Raw genomic sequence first — 20,290 nt, 5'->3', positions numbered from 1 at the left:
ACAGCATGTTCTGGACATTCTCCAGCATGACCTCCCTGTACAGCTCTTTCTGAGAATGGTCCAAAAGGCCCCACTCCTCCTTAGTGAAGTCCACGATCACATCCTTGAATGTCACCAACTCCTAAACCATCAAAAGTTACATGATTTAGAGCTGAAAGAGACTCCAGAATTCATCTAGTCCGCCCCCATCAACCTGGAGGAGGAAACTGAAGCAAAGAGAAGGGATTTGCCTAAAACTCATAACCTTTATGAGTGTCACAGCCAACACTGGAAATCAGTTATTAAGAACCCAATGGAATATGGAGGAAAAAGCATTTTACATTTGAGGTGAGAATCATGATGTAATGATAAAAGCTAGAAAAATGTCTTACTACACAATGCTTCTCCTAATGGAATTAGGGACAAGATGTGTGCTCTATTAGTGATGCACAAGAATCCCTGGAGGAGAAAGTGAGGTCATGGGAAATTCCTCCTGTGTCCTAAGTGACGTATCAAGAATATTCTATGGGGCAGCTAGGTGGCTCAGTGAGTAGAGCACCAGCCCTGGAGGCAGGAGGACCTGAGTTCAAATCCGGTCTCAGACACTTGACACACTCACTAGCTGTGTGACCTTGGGCAACCCCAATTGCCCTGCCTTCCCCCCTCCAAAAAAAAATACAAAAAAAAAAAGAATATTCTATGAACAGTTTGTGAGAAGTTGGTAGATACTATGTATTCTGGGAGAAAAAAAAAACAGTGATCCCTGAGGAGAGAACAAAGAAATTATCAAGTAAATTTGCTAAGTCTATAATAAAGTCTGAAGTAGAGAAAAGTATGGAAAGAATTCTAAAGAGAGATTACTCATAAGCTGGCCTCAACTGAGTGGAATGAGACTGTTTCCAGCCACTTGAAGAAGAGTTCTCCATTCTATACTGAGGGCTTCAGGTGACCCTGGGTATGATAAGTCATAATCAAAATATCTTCTGTCTTTGATTTATGATTGCATTCAATTGTTCATAGAATACATTCATTCATCTTAATATTTAATTATACAGAAAGAAGAGTAACTATGTGGAAAAAGGAGGGTTTCTTCCTTTATTAAAAATGTAAAATTTTACCAAGGGGGGCTAGAAATTGAGCCAATGTCTAAGAAAGACTGATGGAGGATCGTACCAGAAAGTGGCCACTTCTTCAAATCCTTTGATGTTTGGGAGAGCTCATCTATTTTTCCAATCTGCTGCATGCAAAACATGTGTTTAGCCAAGGCACTTGGCATTTGATGCTATTCATTTCTAGCACAGTGGCATGATTCACTGTTTAAGAAACTGTATTATTGTGGAGCAATTCTCTTTCTTGGAGATAAAAATCTCTTCAACATTTTATCACTTTGATTTCACTGAAAACATCTGATTTATCTCAAATTTGTATATTTCGCTTCTATTATTGAACTTCTGAGCAATAAAATAATTTTTTAGTCTCTTCCTGATTTTTTCGATTCCCAAGAATTTACAATTCTTTTCTTTTCACTGGGTGTTCTGAATCATCACTCTTCGTTTTGTTCTGCTCATTTATAATGTGAACAATCACTTTGGGAAGGCCATGCTTGTATTCATTGATAATCCATCTCTGGAATCCCTAATTTGTTTTTGTCAGAAGCTCTTGCATTTTGGCCCAGGTAGAATGTGAGCCTTAGAGTGGAAGTTGGTGGACTAGGAGAAGGTCAAGATAGAAGAAGGGTCAGTCCCAATGCCGTGGCATTGCAGCTGATGGAGACCAGGAATAGGAGTAGAGAAGAAGGCAGGGGCCTGACTTTCTAGCCATGAGTGTGAATGGAGGAAGAGGATGATCCTGGGGCCCCAGGACTGAGGCAGAAAGAGACTGGTGGACCCTGTCAGAAAGGCCATGGGTCACTGAGGCCCATAAGGCCTTCTTCTGCTTTCCACGGGGCCCACATTTCTAGGCAACTTCTGCCTTGGACTCATCCCCCTGGCTGGAAGAAGCAGTCCTTTTCCTTGAGATAAAGATGTCTCCTAAAAATACAAGGCTGGGGTTGCAATTCCCAGGTAGGTCTAAACCAGTAAGTCAGAAAGGTCAGATGGCCTACCTGTACTCTAACTGACTAGCCTTCAAAGAGCAAAAAGTGTTCTTTGATGCCACCATCATGCCATGATTTCTGCTTCACTCAGTCCTCTAGAGCCCCCCCAGAGGCCCCATCTTCTGACATGAGAAAGTTCACCTCAACCAGCCGAACCTGTATCCCCTGACTGCTGCTCTCTGGCCATCTTCATGTCACCTCCTCCCAATCTCTTTTCTCCTTTAACTCTGGGAAACACAATCACAACTTTGGCACTCATATCTAACAACTGACCACTGAGGCTTTCATATAGTAAGTGGATGATGGCTTTTAAAAGTGAAGTTTTGAGAAAGCATAACTGAATCCATTTGATGCTATCCTGGATGTCCTGAGGTCAATGTCCTCAGTGTCCCCTTCAGTACCTCCCTTCCCCCAATCTCTCTAAGAAAACTCATGGGACTCACTTCCCATCCTGTTACCCTGTCTGAGAAGGCACAGAGGGTTTGGCAAATGCTGATTACCTACCTGTCTAATCAAGAAGCTCCCCTTTTCTTTGTACTGGAGCAAGTAGCGATGCTAAAGACCTTTGCAACAGACCTTTCTAACTCTGAAGTCACATTTTATTTCCTTTCCTGAAAATGTCCCTTTCCCTCTCTCTATCTCCTAACTTGATCTTACCCAAAACTTCTGTGTAAGCCTGCCTACAAGACCTCAGGGATCCTACCCAAAGGACGGGTCATGTAGCTCAGGAGGAGAGCCTGTCTCTATGTCCCCAGTGGAATTGTGAGACACACGTCCATCAGGGAGCGTGTCACACTCTTGAGTGGATGAATAAACAACAGTTTAATGTCTGTCTGTAACCTGTGCTCCTTTATTCTGTCTGTCACTAGCAAAGACATTGACAATTCTCACAACAGGATCAAAGGAGATAATATTTATATGGTTCCTGGCACACAGCAGACACCATGTAAGCAGCCCCTCAAAACTTTCCAGTCTTCTTACACCTTGGTCCTTCTTTCTCTGACCCCCCCAGGGACACTGGACTGCTGGATGATCCTTGACCAAGACCCTCCATGCCCTGAGCCTTCCCAATGGCTGCCTCTCAAGCTTGGAACATCCTCCCCCCTCACCTGGGCCTCCTGGCTTCCTCCACATCTCAGGGAACATCTCACCTTCTGAAAACAAGCTGTTCCTGGTCCCTTCCCTCTCATAGGGCCTCCCATCCATAACATACAGAGCTTGTTTGCACATAGATGCTGACATGTTTTCTCCCAATTAGACTGTGAGCTCATGGAGAGCAGGGACTGTTATTTTATTAAACTTTCTTTGCACAACCAATACATTAACACAGTGCTTGGCACAAAGGAGCCACTTTCTAAATGCTTACTGACTTGACCTAAGGAATGGTAACTGGGAAGAATTCAGAGAGATCAAGGGAAGGCTTGTGTGGCCTGAGGCAGGAGGAAATGAGCAGAACCAGGAGGACAATTTCTGCTCTGCTGAGCTGACAGTAGTGCAAAGGACAACCTAAGTCTAACAGGATAAAGCGTCCTTGGCTCTCTGTGATTCCACCTTTGCTGATGGTGATCAAGTCTGTGGAGAGGACTGCACTCATCCAGTGCTTTTGGGACATGACAGTCAGCTTGGACAGGCGCAACCCCCAGAGTCAGGCCTTGGAGGGAGACCTGCTCCTGGCAAGCCTGGAGGATAGTCACCAAGAGGTCAGAGGGGGAAGATGAGGCCCAATGGAAAGGGCAGCTAGCAGAAGTGAGGTGTGTGGAGGGGCTCTCATGCACACCTGCCTGGCAGCTGCATGTGCAGAGCTAGCTCCCAGAAGGCACAGAGATCTCAGCTTCCAAAGGAAGAAGGGAGAGACTTCAATTCCAAGGGTTTCTGCTTCCTGCCAACCAACCCTGGTTGGGTCTTCCCAATCCCTAGAGTCCTGCCCTCCTCTGATCTGCCCTTTCAGAAGGGAATTATGATTTGCCAATCTGTGCCTTATGGTAAAATTAAATTGGTTATCTGCTTAATGGCACTTTATCTCTGGCCTGCTGCTTCATTCTCAGGTCAGAGATTGGCTCAGTAAAATCCTGCTAACACCTCTACCTTCTGCTAAGACCCCTCTGCCCACCTGCCCTATACCCCACTTGAAAATGGATGTTCTTCAAGGACAGAGGCTTTATTTCTCTACCTTTACAGATGGTTTGTGCTTTCCCTCAGCATGCACACCCATGTCCAAGTACACACATGTATGTGTGAGAGCCAACATGGAGCAATGGGAAGCAAACCCACTCCCCACTGGCCTTAGACTGCTAAGTCCTGGGTTCAGATCCTGTCCCTGCCACTTATTTTGGCTATCACTGAGAGCAAATCATTGTCAGTGCCTGGGCATCAGTTGGGATGAGCAAGAAGGCCCTTCTAGGACCCCAAGCATGTGACCAGCTTTGCTAATTTAATATTCCTGTACTAAGGTTTCATTCACATTCACTGTGGGCCATCCCCTGGGGCCCCAGCAGGACTAGGTTCAAGATGACAGGGACTTCATCTGATCCCTGGAAGGGAAATGTGGATGGAATCAGGAAGACCTGACGTCCATTTGGGCCTGAGACACTGGCTGGCTGTGTGACCCTGGGCAGATCACTTCATCTCTGGCTGCCTCATTTTCCCCTTCTGTAAAAGAGAATAAAGCTTCCTTGGCTCTCTTGGATTCTACCTTTGCTGATGCTGGTTAGGTCTGTGGATGGGCTGCACTCACCTGGGATGAGGGTCTCTGGCTCCCAGGGGCCATTCTCCTTCATTCTAGGCTCTCTCCTAGGAATAGGTTTTGGTCCTCAGCCAGTAGGGCCTGGGGAGAGAGAAAAATCTCAGGGTGGAAGAAACACTGACTTCGCCTTCTCTTCCTAGGGTGGATGCTGGAGTGACAGAAGGTGAGCTCTCAGAGCACTTACAAAGGCCTTACCCTGCCCTCAGCATAGAGACTCCACCACAGGAGAAGGGCAGCAGGAGGGGTCAGGCTTGGAAGCGAGCTTGGCCTGGACAGAAAGAGGACTTGCCACCCTCTTGAACTCCTTTTTGGCCTCATGCCTCTCCCCCATACCCCTACAGGGACCCAAGAGACAGAAGTGGCTTGGGATCCCAGATGGGATGAGGCCAGTCAGAGCCACAATGGCTCCAGACCCAGAACTCTGCCTCCATCTGATACTGTGGGTGAGATATGTAGGTCAGGCAGCTGTGACCCAATGGTAAAACTGGGATTGGCACCTGTCAACAGGACTGTATTGTACAGGTCTCAGCTCAGCAGGTCAGAGGCAGTTGTGCCAGCAATCAAGGAGGAGTTTAATTAATTCATTTCAGAGTCAGAGAGGTTTGCAAACCTGAAGTCCTCTTTCTGGGGAGGGCTTCCCTTGTTGGGGGAAAGGCAGTTTACACACATGCAAATCACAATTGGGCTAGATCAGGATAATCATTCTTAGGTCTTGAGTTGCCATTTCCAGGGCAGACTCATGCAGGGCATTCCTGGGTCCCGTGGGAAACAGTTCTTAAGTTGATTGTCTCAAGTCTTGAGGGTCGTAATCACTTTATGGGGCACAGAGCCAGTGTTCTGTAGGAGGAACAGGTTTCACAGTCTCTGATTCACTTCACTGAATTTAGAGAAGCACAGGAATGTCCAAGCTGTCAAAAGTTGATTGATCACTTTGAGCTGCTGTGAACCTCTGACTCTCAAGCCAGAATCCCCTGGGAAAATGGTAGTTCTGATAAACCTAGGTAGTTAGTATATTCATTACACATATCATGAGAATTATAAACCCCTTTACACACCCTCAGATCATTGGGGTGTGACAAGGAGCCTGGACAAGAAGCAGGGGCAATCCCCAGAGCCAGCAAGAAGTCAGAGGGGGAAGATGAGGCCCAAAGGAAAGGACAGTCAGCAGAAGTGGGGTGTGGGGACGGGCGCTTGTTCAGACCTGCCTGGCATCTGCACGTGCAGAGCTGGCTCCCAGAAGTCAGAGAGATCTCTGCTCTTAGGGAAGAAGGCAGAGAGCCCTCAATTCCAAGGGAAGAAGTCAGAGAGATCTCAGCTTCCAAAGTAAAAGGCAAAGAGATTTCACCACCAAGGGAAGGGGGCAGAGAGATCTCAGCTCCAGGGAAAGAATGCAGAGAGACCTTAGCTTCAAAGGAAGAAGGCAGAGACCTCACATCCAAAGAAGGTAGAGAGATCTCTTTTCTGAAAGAATGCAGAGAGATCTCTGCTTGAGGGAAGAAGGCAGGGAAATCTCAGATTCCAAAGGAAAGAGAGGCAAAGAGATCTCACTAGAGAGAGATCTCAGCTTCAGGGAATGCAGAGTAATCTCTCTTCTGAGAGAAAAATGCTGAGAGACTTTAGCTCCAAAGGAAGAGGGCAGACTGACTTGAGCTCCAAAGGAAGAAGGCAGAGAGACCTTAGATCCCAAGGAAGAAGGCAGAGAATGATTGTTGTGGTATTTTTTTTTTAACAAAAGTAAAGACAGTCCCCACCTCCAGGACCTTATCTGGCAAGGGGGAGTACTGGGCCACCAGTGAAGGGCTCTGCGGTAGTAAATGTTACTAAGCTGGGCAATGAGGCCTTAGGGCATAGACTGACACTGATCCCCAGGTACAGGAGCAGAGGAGGATATCACCTGGGTTCTCATTTCCTCAATGGGAGAGCAAAGGGAAATTTGGGGGATGAAAAATAAAGCCAAAAGTAGGAGTATACCTACCTACCTACAGATTTATATATTCACATATTTACATATATATATCTATATACCTGTTTGGCTTGTTGGTAAAACTTACTGCTCAGTTGAGAATTAAAAGCTTTTTTTTTTAGAGCTTTTCAAGGGAGCTCAGGGATTTCAAGACCATCCTAACAATGGCATTCTAACCACGGGAACCGCCAGGATAAATACAAAGCCTGGGATGGAGCATCACAAAGGAGGATAAGCCAAAAGGCCAGTTTGGCAGCTCAGTGCTGTGTGAAGAGGAACTTTGTGTAACCAACTTGGACAGGTACCTGGGGCCAGGTTCTGAGAGCTCTGAAACAGCAAACACATGTGTCATGTGTTTTAAGTACCCTAAGAAAGGCATATTCAATGACCCATTCTAAATTTTTGAGTAGAGGTGAAAAAAAAGTTGGGACTGCTAAAGGCTTTTTAGTATTCTCTGGAAGTTCTGAGACTTGAGTAAGGAGTTTCAAAACAGCATCACCCAAGAGGCAGATTAGAAAGCAGCAGACTTTGGTAAAGTTGCTTTGTTAAAGCTATAGTTTCTATGTAAAGTGTATCCAACGAAACTGAAGTCAAGTGTATCAAATTGGTAAACTTTTGCATGTGGAGTTCCTAAACAAGGAACTTAGATTTTGCTGAAAGAGGGAAAGACATACACAATTGGGTATAGAAATCTATCTTACCCTATAGTAAGTAGGAGGGAAAAGAAAAGTGAGAGGCGGAGAAAAGTGAGGGAAGAAGGGAGGGAAGAAATAGTAGGGAAAAGGGGAAAAGAAAAGGGAAGGGATGATAGAAAGGAGCCCAGATTGAGGGAGGCAGTGGCCAGAAGCAAAATAATGGTGAGGAGGGAAAGAGAAAAAGGAGAGGGAAAACCATAAAGGGGGTGGGGAGGGGAGAATGATGGAGGGAAAGACATAGTAATTATAACTGTGTGGAATAAATTCACCCATGAAATGGAAGCAGATAGCAGAGTGGATTAAAAACCATAATCTTATAATATGTTATTTACAAGAAACACACTTGAAGCAGAGAGATACACACAGAGTAAAGGTAAAATGATGGAGCAGAAAGTATTATGGTTCAGCTGAAGAAAAAAAATAAAAAGCAGGGGTATCAATCCTGATCTCAGACAAACAAAAGCAAAAGCAAATCAAATTAAAAGAGACAAGTAAGAAAACTACATCCTGCTAAAAGGTACTATAGACAATGAAGGAATATCAAAACTGAAATATATGCACCAAGTGGTTTATCATCCAAATTCTTACAGGCAAAGTTAAGTGAGTTACAGGAAGAAACAAAAAACAAACTATACTAGTGGGGATCCTCAATGTCCCCCTCTCAGAAGTAGATAAATCTAACCACAAAATAAACAAGAAAGAAGTTAATGGGGTGAACAGAATTTTAGAAAAGTTAGATATGGTACATCTCTGGAGAAAACTGAATGAGGATAGAAAAGAATATACCTTATTCTCAGCAGTAAATCTCCCGTACACAAAAACTGGCCAAGTACTAAGGTGTAAAAACCTCACAATCCAATGCAGAAAGGCAGAAATATTGTATGTATCCATTTCAGACCATGATGCAGTAAAAATTACATGTAATAAAGGGCCATGGAAAGATAGACTAAAAATTAATTGAAAACTATATAATCTAAAGAATGAGTGGGTCAAATAACAAATCACAGAAACAATCAATAACTTCATACAAGAGAATGACAATAACAAGACCATACCAAAAGTTATGGGATGTGGCCAAAGCAGTTCTTAGGGGAAATTTTATATCTCTAAATGCTTACATGAATAAAATAGAGAAGGAGGAGGTCAATGAATTGGGCATGCAACTAAAAAAGCTAGAAGAAGAACAAATTTAAATCCCCAATTATATACCAATTTAGAAACTCTGAAAATCAAAGGAGAGACTAATAAAATGGAAATTAACAAAACTAAGGCTTGGTTTATGAAAAAACCAATGAAACAGATAAACCTTTGTTTAACTTGATTTAAAAAAGAACAAAATTAAATTGCTATTATCAAAAATGAAAAGTGTGAATTCATCACCAATGAAGAAGAAATGAAAGCAATAATTAGGAGCTATTTTCCCCAACTGAATGCCAATAAATTTGACAAAGTAAAATGGATGAATATTTACAAAAATATAAACATCCCAGATTAACATAAGAGGAAATAAAATACTTAAATAACTCCATTTCAGAAAAAGAAGCTGAACAAGCCATCAATGAATTCCCTAAGAAAAAATCTCAGGGGCCAGGTAGTGAATTCTACCAAACATTTAAAGAATAATTTATTCCAGAGGCAGCTAGGGGGGCAGCTAGGTGGGGCAGTGAGTAGAGCACCAACCCTGGAATCAGGAGGACCTGAGTTCAAATCTGCCCTCAGACACTTGACACACTTACTAACTGTGTGACCTTGGGTAAGTCACTTAACCCCAATTGCCCTACCTTACCCCCTCCAAAAAAAAAGTTAAAAAAGAATAATTTATTCCGATACTATATAAACTATTTAGAAAAATGGGCAAAGAAAGAGTCCTACCAAATTCTTTTTATGGTACAAATATGGTGCTGGGAAGAGCCAAAAGAGAGAAAGAAAATTTATGAATACAGATTCAAAAATTTTAAATAAAATATTAGAAAAGGGGTTACAGCAACTTATCAGGATGATAATACTTTATGAAGAGGTGGGATTTACACCAGGAATGCAGGGCTAGTTCAACATTAGGAAAAATTATCAGCATAATTGACCATATCAATAACAAAACTAACAGAAATCATGTGATTATCTCAATAGATGCAGATAAAGGTTTTGACAAAAAACAACACCCATTCCTATTAAAAACACAAGAGCATAGGAATCAATGGAATGTGGATAAGCTAGAAGCATTTCAAATAATGTCAAGGGTGAAACAGAGATGTCCATTATCACCACTCTAAACGTTAGCTTTAGCTGTAAGAAAATGAAAAAGAAATTGAAGGAATTAGAACAGGCAATGAAGAAATAAAACTATCATCCTTTGCAGATGATATGATGGCATACTTAGAGAATCCTTAAGAACCAACTAAAAAACTTCTTGAAATAATTAACAACTTAAGCAAAATTGCAGGATATTAAAATAAGCAACATAAATCATCATCATTTCCATATATTCCTAACAAAACTGAGCAGGAAGAGATAGAGAAATTCTTAGTGGATAGAAGTTCTTAGGGGAAACACAGTTAAAGTAACTGTAGACAGTATAATTATAAAATATTTAGGAGTCTATAGGCCAAGACAAACCCAGGAATGACATGAAGATAATTATAAAACACTTTTCACAGAAATAAAGTCAGATCTAAGTAACTGGAAAAATATCAGTTGCTTATGGGTAGGCTGAGCTAATATAATAACAATGACAATTCTACCTAAATTAATTTGCTTATTCAGTGCCATACTAATCAAACTACCAAAACACTATTTTATAGCGCTAGGGAAAACAGTAACAAAAGTCATCTGGAAGAACAAAAGGTCCAGAATATCAAGGCAATCAATGAAAAGAAATGCAAGGGAAGTTTGCCTAGCTGTACCAGATCTAAAACTATTATAGAGCACCAATCATCAAAATTACTTGGTACTGGCTAAGAAATAGAGTGGTAGATCAGTGGAATAGGTTAGGTACACAAGACACAGTAGTCAATGACTATAGCAATCTACTGTTTGATAAACCAAAAGACCCCAGATTCTGGGATAAGAATTCACTGACAAAAACTGCTGGAAAAACTAGAAAACAGAAACCAGGCATAGACCAACATCTTATATTGTATACCAAGATAAGGCGAAAATGGGTACATGTTTTGAAAGACCTAAGAACTCTGATCACTACCTTGATAAACCATGAGTCCAAAAGAAAAAAGAAACCTTCCACTCACCTCTTGAAAGAAAGGTAATAAACTTAAAATGCAGAAACAGAAAAGCATTTTCAGTTACAGCTAATGTGGGAATATTTTCAGCTAGAATATGCAGTTTTGTAAAGAGGAATTGGTTTTGTGTTGGTTCTTTGTTCTTTATTTTTAAAAATTTCATTTGCTCAATGGAATAGGGGATAGTGGAGAACAGCCTGATTTTAAAAATACTTATTACTTGAAAATTAAAATGATAAAAAAAAATTTTAAAAAGAAATGTAATTGAGGAAAATAAAATATTAATTAAATGAAAAAAAGAATTAAAATCGGAAACTGAAAGAAAGAGAATTGTGAATCCTGAATTCTCTTCCCCTTCCACCTTTCCCTGATCTACTGTTAAAGCAACAAATGTCAATTGTACATGTGAAATCATAGAAAACATCCAAACTATTGACTCTTTTTTTTCATTATTCTCTTGCATCACTCTCTCTTCCCACTTTTTCTTCTTCTACATCTCTTATATGATTTTTAAGCTCCTTTTTGAGCTCTTCCATGAGTTCTTTCTGGGCTTGAGAACATTTCCAATTTTTCTTTGGTGTTTTGCCCATAGGTATAAATTTTGGGAGTGGCATTTTATTTTTAAAAATCCTCAAAAAAAGTAACTGCATCATTGGGTTTAAGTAATGATCCCATGGAAAGCTACAAGTGTAAGGGAGCATAAACCTCTTCTGTCACTGCAAAGAGTGAACTACACACATGACTACTTTCCTTTTGGCAACTTGCCACTGGAATTGCATTCCAGTTTTGAGAATTGTCTTTGACATTTTTCATATAAGTGGAATGTTTTTCTTCTTAAAAATAGAAATGGAGAAATGATCAAATTTATGGGATCATCACATATATCATATATATTTAGAACTATGTAATTACTGATCCCCTAGACCCCCAGTCACTGGGGGAGATAGCCCTAGGTAATGAGATGTTTCCACATCCCAGGGGACATGTGAAAGATGATCAAACCAAAATGTCATATGAAGCCTCTGGCAAATGTTCTCTGGAAGTGTTTGGGGATGAGGTGATGCAATATCACCCATAGACTTTCAGAGCTGGGCCTCCCTGCCTCTTCTATCTGAGCACTGTACCACATTGAAATGACAGCACTTACTTGTTACTAAGTCTTGGTGACAACTGAGTTTCTTTTCAAGGGTTCAATCCAGAACCAGAAAGGACTTCAGAAGGTATTTTATTCCTTACTATGAGGCTCAGGGTGGATAAGTAATCTGTCCACTATCATACAGGAACTACACGTCAGAAGGCTAAATTGAACCAGGTTACCTGACTCCACAGCCCTGTTATTCCTACTGGACCACACTGCCTCCCCTTTTCCATTCCCCCAATCATTTCATTGTCCATCCAGATACAGGATAAATAGGAAAGAATGGACAGAGGGAAGGCAGTAGAATGAAGAGGAGTAGGAAAGTCTTCCTACAGAAGGCAGGATTTGAGCTGGGACATAAAGGAATCCAGAGAGGTCAGCAGTCAGATCAGAGGAGGGAGAGGGCTCCAGGCATGGAGGTACAGCCAGAGAGAATGCATGGAGCCACGAGATGAGTATGGAGGGTAAGTGAGAGGGAGTAAGGTATAAAAAGTCTGGAAAAGGAGGGAGAGGGAGGTGATGAAGGTATCTGAATGCCAAATAGAGTCTTTTGTACTGGCACCCACTCGGGCCATCCCATCTGCTTCTCTGGTTCTCACTGCTTGTGCCCTATCTTATAGTGGCCAATGAATCCTTTATCATGCTTAGATAATTTGAGAGGAACAGACTGGTTCACAGAGGCTTCCCATTATGTGTGTACAACTGGAAGTGGATAGTCATCACCTTGCATCCAAGCAGTGAATCCTTCTAAAGGACAAAGGCTTAGGGGCTTGAGGAAGAACCTGCTGGAGTCACAAGGAAAGAAAAGTGCTAACTCTGTTTCCCATTTTAATTGGATACATGTTAGTGTCTCATGCTAGAGGGGAGAAAATGAATACAAATGTAAACTCTTGAGGGACCAGTTGTGGTCCTGCTTAATGCTTCTCCTTCAGATAAGGTAACTTTGTAAGATGGCTGGGCACCTGGGCCAGAACTTTGGGTATACATGGGCCCAGCAACATAATATTCCCTTATCTGAACTAAATAGAACCCAAGAAGGCACAGGAAGCATAAATTTCCTCCTCCACCCACCCCAGCCCAACCCCATCCTCTTTAGAAGCTCCCTAGTTCCAATCATAGTATCACCATCCCGAAGTCATCCTCAGCTCCTCCCTGCCCTCCTCATGCAATCACTGGCCAAAGAGACCAATCCTCCCTTGGCTCATCCACCCCTTTCTCATGATCCTAGTACTGCCCTCATTCCCTCTCCCTGGGACTACTGTGATGGCCTCCTAAGGGTCTCTCTCCAGACTCCCCTTTCTTATCCATTCCATATAAAGTAGAATGACAAAGGGGGAAAGTCAGGAGATCTAACCACTATTTCAACCCTTCAGGCATTAGATTAAGTGTTCCATGGCAAGAATCTCCTTCCTACCTCTGCAAAGAAATAGGGATAGGAGAAGGGGCGGGCATTCTCATATCTCCAGTTCAAGGCCAAGGTTGGGCAATAACATCACAGCATTCTACCTCAGATGTTTCGTCCTGGTTATTTTTTTCCAGTTCTGTTGGAGTTATAGTGCATCTTGTTTTCTGGTTCTATTTAATTCACTAGTTTATATGAAATAGTAGTAACAGTAATGATAACAGTAACAATAACATTCATACAGGATGGCAAACTTCTACCTGCAAAACTCCTGTAGCTCCCACTCCCAACAGCATCTGATCCTGCTAAAGGAATGGGAACCAGAGGGGAAGCTTGGGAAAGTAACAAGATTAGATAATACTCTGTCAAATGGGAATGACTCTAATGGGGTGTAATGGTAATCAGGGCAGGATTTTTTGCTGTTCTTCTCTTGGGATGTGAAAGCTATCAAGTGCCTTTAATGAATCTGGCCTTTGTTTGAATGGGGCAGGTAAAGTGGGACCTTTTTGTGTCTTGGAGTGTTTCTCAGCACTAAGACAATCAGGAGTCATTGATTTATATATGATGTGGTGCTAGAGATTGAGGGACTTTCCCACAATGGATGGTGAACCTTGAGCCCCCAGGGCCCTGAACAGCATATATGTACTGGAAGGTTAGCCTCTGACTTTGGGGGTACACTCATTAAACCATTGAAGCAGCCCCACCCTCACCGTCACCCCTACCCTGTCTTTGATAACCAAGATATTGGTGCTTCTCTGGTAACTATGTATGACTACGGATAGACTGATTTGAGTTATTTGATCTGTTTATAATTTTTGCTTGTAATTTCTCTGAAGGTCAGGGTGCTGACTTTTTCCCCTGAACTAACTAAACAAATGATATATATGTATATACATATATGTATACATATATGCATATATATTTAATTAAACTGAGATTGTAACCCTTTAAAGTTGCTTTCCTTAGAAAAGCAGATCAAAGAACCTTTGTTAGTAGCCCTTCTGTCTGCTAGTGTTATTGGTCTTACATAGTCGCAGTAGCTGCTAGCAACATGGTTGCTACGTGGGGCTCTTGCTTTCTTAGTTTAACCTCATTCTCACATTACTTTTAATTTTCCCTATATTTGGGCCCCACAAATCCAACTTGCTTGTCAGATTTTTGTCTTCCAGACTACGGTCCATTCACCTACGGTTGGTAGCAAACAGGGGGTACCAGCACATATCCCCCCATCTTCCCCGCTATCCAACCTGTGCTCAGTTCCAGTCAACCTCCTCCTGGGGACCCCTTCAAGGCAGGGACAGCTGTATGCCAGCAAGAGGCAGTTTCAGAAACCAAGACCTTTGCCTCTTACCCCAAAAGACTTGGGGTTCCATTGGTTTGGGGGGGAATGAGGGGTGATGTGATTTGGACCCTGAATTTTCTCACACAACCCAGTCCCTGACTTATCCCGAGGCATCTGGCCCAGCCTAGCCCACCTAGATGCTCAACAGCCCTTTCACTGTGGCTCTCAGACCTACTCCAGACCACTTAAGTCCAGACCACTGTTATACCTGGGCCACCCCAGCTATTCACCATGCCTTAATCCTATGCAGATCTTTTTACTGTACCTTTTTTGTACATACTGCATCAATCTTTAATCTCCACTAAGGAGCAGATTCACTAGGAATCTAGCCACTTCAATTGGCATTACAGTAAACTTGCCACTATGACTGAAGTGCTTGAATTCTTTCCAGGCAGACTCACCCTGTACCCTGACATTTCAGGGTTCCCAGCAAGTCCAAACTGCACCATATGTATATGTATGTTTGTATATATGTGCATGTGTGAATGTGAGTGTGTGTGTGTGTGTGTGTGTGTGTGTGTGTGTGTGTATTCCTTCTTTTGGCTTCATTTTCATCCCCAAATTTTCCCCTCTCCTTTCCAATTCAGCTAAAAAGAACCAACATCAATTGTATCAATCCGTGCCCTAAGGCCCCACTCCCCAGCCCAGGAACTTTTTCAATCATTGAGCCCCTCCCTGTCTACCACTCCCCATTGCAAGATAAGGTACAGGAGGGTGGAGACTGCTTTTTGTTTTGAGGGGATGCCCATGGATTGGAGAATGGCTGAACAAGTTGTGGTATATGAATGTAATGGAATACTAGTGTTCCCTAAGAAATGATGAACAGATGGGCTTCAGAGTAACCTGGAAAGACTTACATGAACTGATGATGAGTAAAGTGAACAGAACCAGGAGAACATTGTGTATGGTAACAGCAACACTGTGCAATGACTCATTTTGTTACACTGAGCTCTTCTCAGCAATCCAGTGATCCAAGAGAATTCCAAAAGACTCATGATGGAAAATGCTGTCTACATCCAGACAAAGAAGTATGGAGTGACAATTCCCTGTTCAAAGGGGTACTTCAGGGTCAGAATATCTCTCTTCCTTTGGGCCTCGTCCCCCATAGAGCTGTCTTTCTGGCCCATACCCACTATCACACCCTGATGTCTGGGGTGCCCAATAATGGAAGGGAAGGGAATCCAAGGGGCACTGTTCTCTGCAAATCCAGCATTGCACATTCTGCAGCAATTGTCAGCAATGAAGGCAGCAATAACAACTTCCAGCATGAACTCTGAAGTGGCAAGATTAAACTCTTGAAAGAGAGGAGGTGGTATGGCAGCTAGAGGAAGGGGGGAGGTACATGCAGGCTGGGTGGAAGACCTCAAGGCTCTCAGAAATTCTTGAGAAAAAGCCAAGCATGTGGTAAATACTGTAGAAATGAACTCTTGCTACCTCTTTAACTGACTGTACTTACTCCATGTAAATAATGGGTTAATATATGTAGGTTCAACAGAAGAAGAAATAGAATATCTAAATAATCTTTTTTTTTTCTTTTTAGAAAAAGACATTGAACTGGCCATGAATGAGTTTCCTAAGTATCAGTATCACCAGTATCAGATGGATTTCCAAGGGAATTCTACAGACATTAAAACACTTCCTAATTCTAGTATTAAATTAATGACTTGGAAAAACACAGATAACAGACAGGAGATACTGGAGGTTTTCGACTCCAGCCTCTAAAAGGTTCACTCTTGATCTGGTCAGACAGGCAGGACAGCTTTGGAGGGGTTAATAATAAGCTTTATTCTAGTCCACTTTTCTCGGAAGGTTGCAGATAATGGGAGAACCACCACCTACAGCATTCCCTCACAACCCTTTGGGCAGAGGCCGGCAAGAAAGTGGCGGGGGGTGCAACTAACCCTATGTCTCCACGGGGTCAATCAAGACAAGCACAGCTTGTGCTTCCCTAAATTCCCTCAAGCCTCAATGGGATCTGGTTGAAGCAGGTAAATGCATTCCTCTATACATTATCCATGGCTTTCCCAACTCACTGACCAACGTCTACCTGTTTTATAAGGCATCAAACAAAGAAAGCATCTTGCCAACATTAAGCTCATAAGTTAACTTTAGCAATATCATCATTCTGCACAAGCATAATAAATATCAATTATGTCACCCCTATATTTCACAGTGCAGCCTCAGTAGGCCGGTCTGTCATTATGATTCTAAGAATTACTATCTAGGATCCTTGAGACTATCCTGGGAGTTATTATCTAACACCTGGAAACTAAACATTATCATGGCCATGGATCCTAAGAAACAAAACTCTAAAAGGATAACAAAACCCTCCTTACTGACAGGCAAAAAAAAAATGGATACTGCCAAACTCCTTTTATGAAACAAATGTGGTACTGATATTCAAATCAATAAGAATTAAGAGAAGAACAATTATATTCCAAATTCATTAGTGTATATAGAAGCAACAATTCTAAATAAGATACAAGCTAGGGGATTACAACAATATAATATAAAGATTCTACATTGTGACCAATTGGGATTTATGCCAGGGATGCAGGGATGAGTTAACCTAAGGGAAATTATTCATGTGACTTATATCAATAATAAAAAAATCATGAATATATCAACTGCTGAAGAAAACACTTTTGATAAAAATCAATACTCATTTCTATTAAAAAAAACATGAAAATATAGGCAAAAATGAATTGTATCTTAAGTAGATAAAACAAATTTATTTAAAACTATCAACAAGCATTACTTGTAATGGTGTTAAGCTAGATATCCTCCCAGTAAGATCTAATGTTCAAGGATGGCCACTGTCACCAATATTACTTAATACTGTATTGGAAATTTAGGAATAGCAATAAGAGAAGAAAAAGAAATAGAAGGAATCAGATTAGGGAATGATGTAATAAAAATATCTCTTTTTATGGATGATATGATGATATCCATGGAAGATCCCAAAGACTCAATTAAAAAGTTGATTGAAACAATAATTTTAGCAAAGTAGCAGGATATAATGTAAATTCACATAAATCAACAACATTCCTATAGATCACCAGCAAAACCTTCCAAGAAGAGATAAGAGATACTCCATTTAGAATAAGTCTAGACAGTATAAAATTCCTGGGGGTACACCTGACAGAACAAACCCAGGAACTACATTAGTATAAATATAAAAAATGTGATACAAATAAAATCAGATTTAAATAATTAGAGGGATATTAAATCTTCATGGGTTGGCATGGCAAATAGAATAATAATGACAATGTTTCCTGATTTAATTTATATCTTCAATGCTATCCCAAATGAATTATCAAAACCTTATTTTATTGAGTTAGAAAAAAATAATAAAATTTATTTGGAAGAACAAAAGGTCAAGAACATGAAAAGAACTAATAAATGAGTAATGTAAAGAGAAAAAAAAACAGCAGAACCCGATCTTAAAACTGTATTATAAGGCAGTAATAATCAAAAGTATCTTGTACTGGCTAAGAACTAGAAAGGCAGATCAATGGAACCTAGCAGACATATAATTTACAGCAGCAAATGAAAAAAGGAACCTTCTATTTGACAAGTGCAACACTGAAGATTTGGGGATAGAAATTCATTATCTGGTAAAAATTGTAGGGAAAACCAGAAGGAAATATGGCAGAAATTATGCATGGACCAACATTTTACATTATTTATCAAGTTAAGGTCAAAATGGATACATGAGCTAAATCTAAAGAGATATTACAAGAAAATTTGAAGATTATGGAACATGTTAATTATTAGACTTATGGATAGTAGAACAATTCACGGATAAACAAGGGTAAGGAAGGGAGTGAGGTGTTAAATACATAATTTTGATCAGGTTAAATTAAAAAGGTTTTGTACAAATAAAAACAATGTAATGAAGATCAGAAGGAAAGCAGAAAATTGGTGGGGGGGATAAAGTTCTCATCTCAAATATACAAAATAAAGATCTTTGCAAAATCTATAAGAGTATGAGTCATTTCCCAATTTAGAAATTGTCAAAGGACATGGACAGGCAGTTTTCCATCATACCACCATCCTACAGCTGGATCTCTTCTGCCGCTGGGAAGGGAAATTTCCACAAGTTCCCTACGTCCAGGCTTTCAGGTGCCTTTCCCAGGACCCAGAACTGCGGGAGCAGTGTAGGGAGCCCCTACTTAAACTGACTCCAGCAAAGGGGAAACAGAACGAACCTGACCTACCTGATGATCCCCTTCTTTCAGGCCCACGACCTTCGGCTCCGAGAGCCCCTACACAGTGTCCTATCTCCGCTCCTCCATCAGCCCCTTCTCTCACCACTGGCAACACATGTACCTCACCAGGGAGCTAGCAGGCTTCTAAAGGATGTCCCGCCCTTACCACCCCCCCCCCCAAACTTCCCTGGTACCGCAGGACCATTGGTCCCCTAAACTTCCATTTCCGGGGCCTTTACCGCCAGGGGCGCTTCCGGACTCCATTTCCCAGCAGGCCTTGAACCTACCTGCCCCGCCTGCTAATTGGTCTCCTCGACCTCCGCAGCCGGACTCGGTTTCCCAGAATCCCCTGCTCCCTAGTCCTTTCCTTACAAGAGGTGGAACTCCCTATATCCCACCTCCTGATTCCTCTGTTCCCGCCAATCGCTTTTGCCGGAAGTAGCAGATTCCAATCTCTGATCCTGGTCAGGTTAAGGAAAAACTTGGCCTTTTTATTCAGAAAATCCCACCCAGTTTGTAGAGGGTTTTAAAGTGATCCCCCTCCAGTTTGAACTATCCTGGGGAGACGTTAATATCATCCTGTCCTCCTGCTGCACCCCTGAGGAAAAGAAGAGGATCTGGGATTTAGCCCAAAAGTTTGGGGATGATCTGGCTGTGTCCTCTCCCATCAGGCACCCCTAGGGAGCTGTCGCTGTCCGCAGTGCTGATCCTGGGTGGAATTATGGAAGGGATGCAGACAGGGAGAAGAGGGATCATATGTTGTTATGCCTAATAGAGGGGATGAAGATGGGATTTAAAACGGCTGTGAATTGTGATAGCCTTGGGGGAGGTGTGGATGGTGGGAGCCAGGGCTGAAGTGATTATTAGCGTGGCTCCAGACTGTGCTGAAACGGTGAATGTTTTGAGATTGTATTATTATATGTCCAGTTTTGAAACAAGAGCAGAGAACTGCCTTCTTACAGACTTCAGAGAAAAAGCAGAGAACGTCCTCCGTTCGGACCAGCGGGGCTGGTGAGGAGAAAGAACGTTCCTTCAGATCCCCATCAGTCACATCAGGTCACTTGATCTCTTAGCCTCAGTGTCCTCATCTGTATGTTCCAGAGTCATACAGGTAGGAAGTGTCTTAGATCAAATGTGAACTCAGTTCTTCCTGACTCCAGGCCCAGGCCCCTCTCCCCTGTTCCACCAAGTTGGAATTCCTCCCAGAAGACAGAGTAGCATCAGCTCCCTGGCAGTTCCCTGTGGGTAGCACCTCAGGAGGACAAGGGGAAAAAGAGACATACATAGGGTTTGGCTCGGCTGCAGTCCTTCTTGTGAGGCTGGGCAGCCACTTTCCTCACTGGGCTGGTTGGGTAATAGAGACAGAATGTCTGGTGATTTGGGTTGGGGGAGAATGTTAACTTTGGTCTCAGGAGCTGCAAAGTTTGTTTCAGTGGGGATGTTTTCACTTGCCCAGAATGTCTGGTGGGGCCAGGGGAGGTAGGTTTCT

The 20,290-nt window shown here is 42.0% G+C and overlaps 1 long non-coding RNA gene across 1 annotated transcript; it reads right to left on the bottom strand.

Annotated features, from left to right (window-relative positions):
- LOC118840306 lies at positions 1-18,908 on the bottom strand. The gene is made up of 3 exons (XR_005009657.1): positions 18,811-18,908; positions 4,809-4,898; positions 1-121 (listed from the first exon to the last, which is right to left on the bottom strand). It is a non-coding gene; the product is annotated as an uncharacterized LOC118840306 (long non-coding RNA).
- Positions 18,909-20,290: the final 1,382 nt, after the last annotated feature.

Source organism: Trichosurus vulpecula, chromosome 2 (genome assembly GCF_011100635.1).
Source record: "Trichosurus vulpecula isolate mTriVul1 chromosome 2, mTriVul1.pri, whole genome shotgun sequence".
Lineage (NCBI taxonomy): Eukaryota > Metazoa > Chordata > Mammalia > Diprotodontia > Phalangeridae > Trichosurus > Trichosurus vulpecula.
The sequence above is the reverse complement of the archived record's forward strand: the minus strand, read 5'-3'. Positions and strand labels throughout refer to the sequence as shown.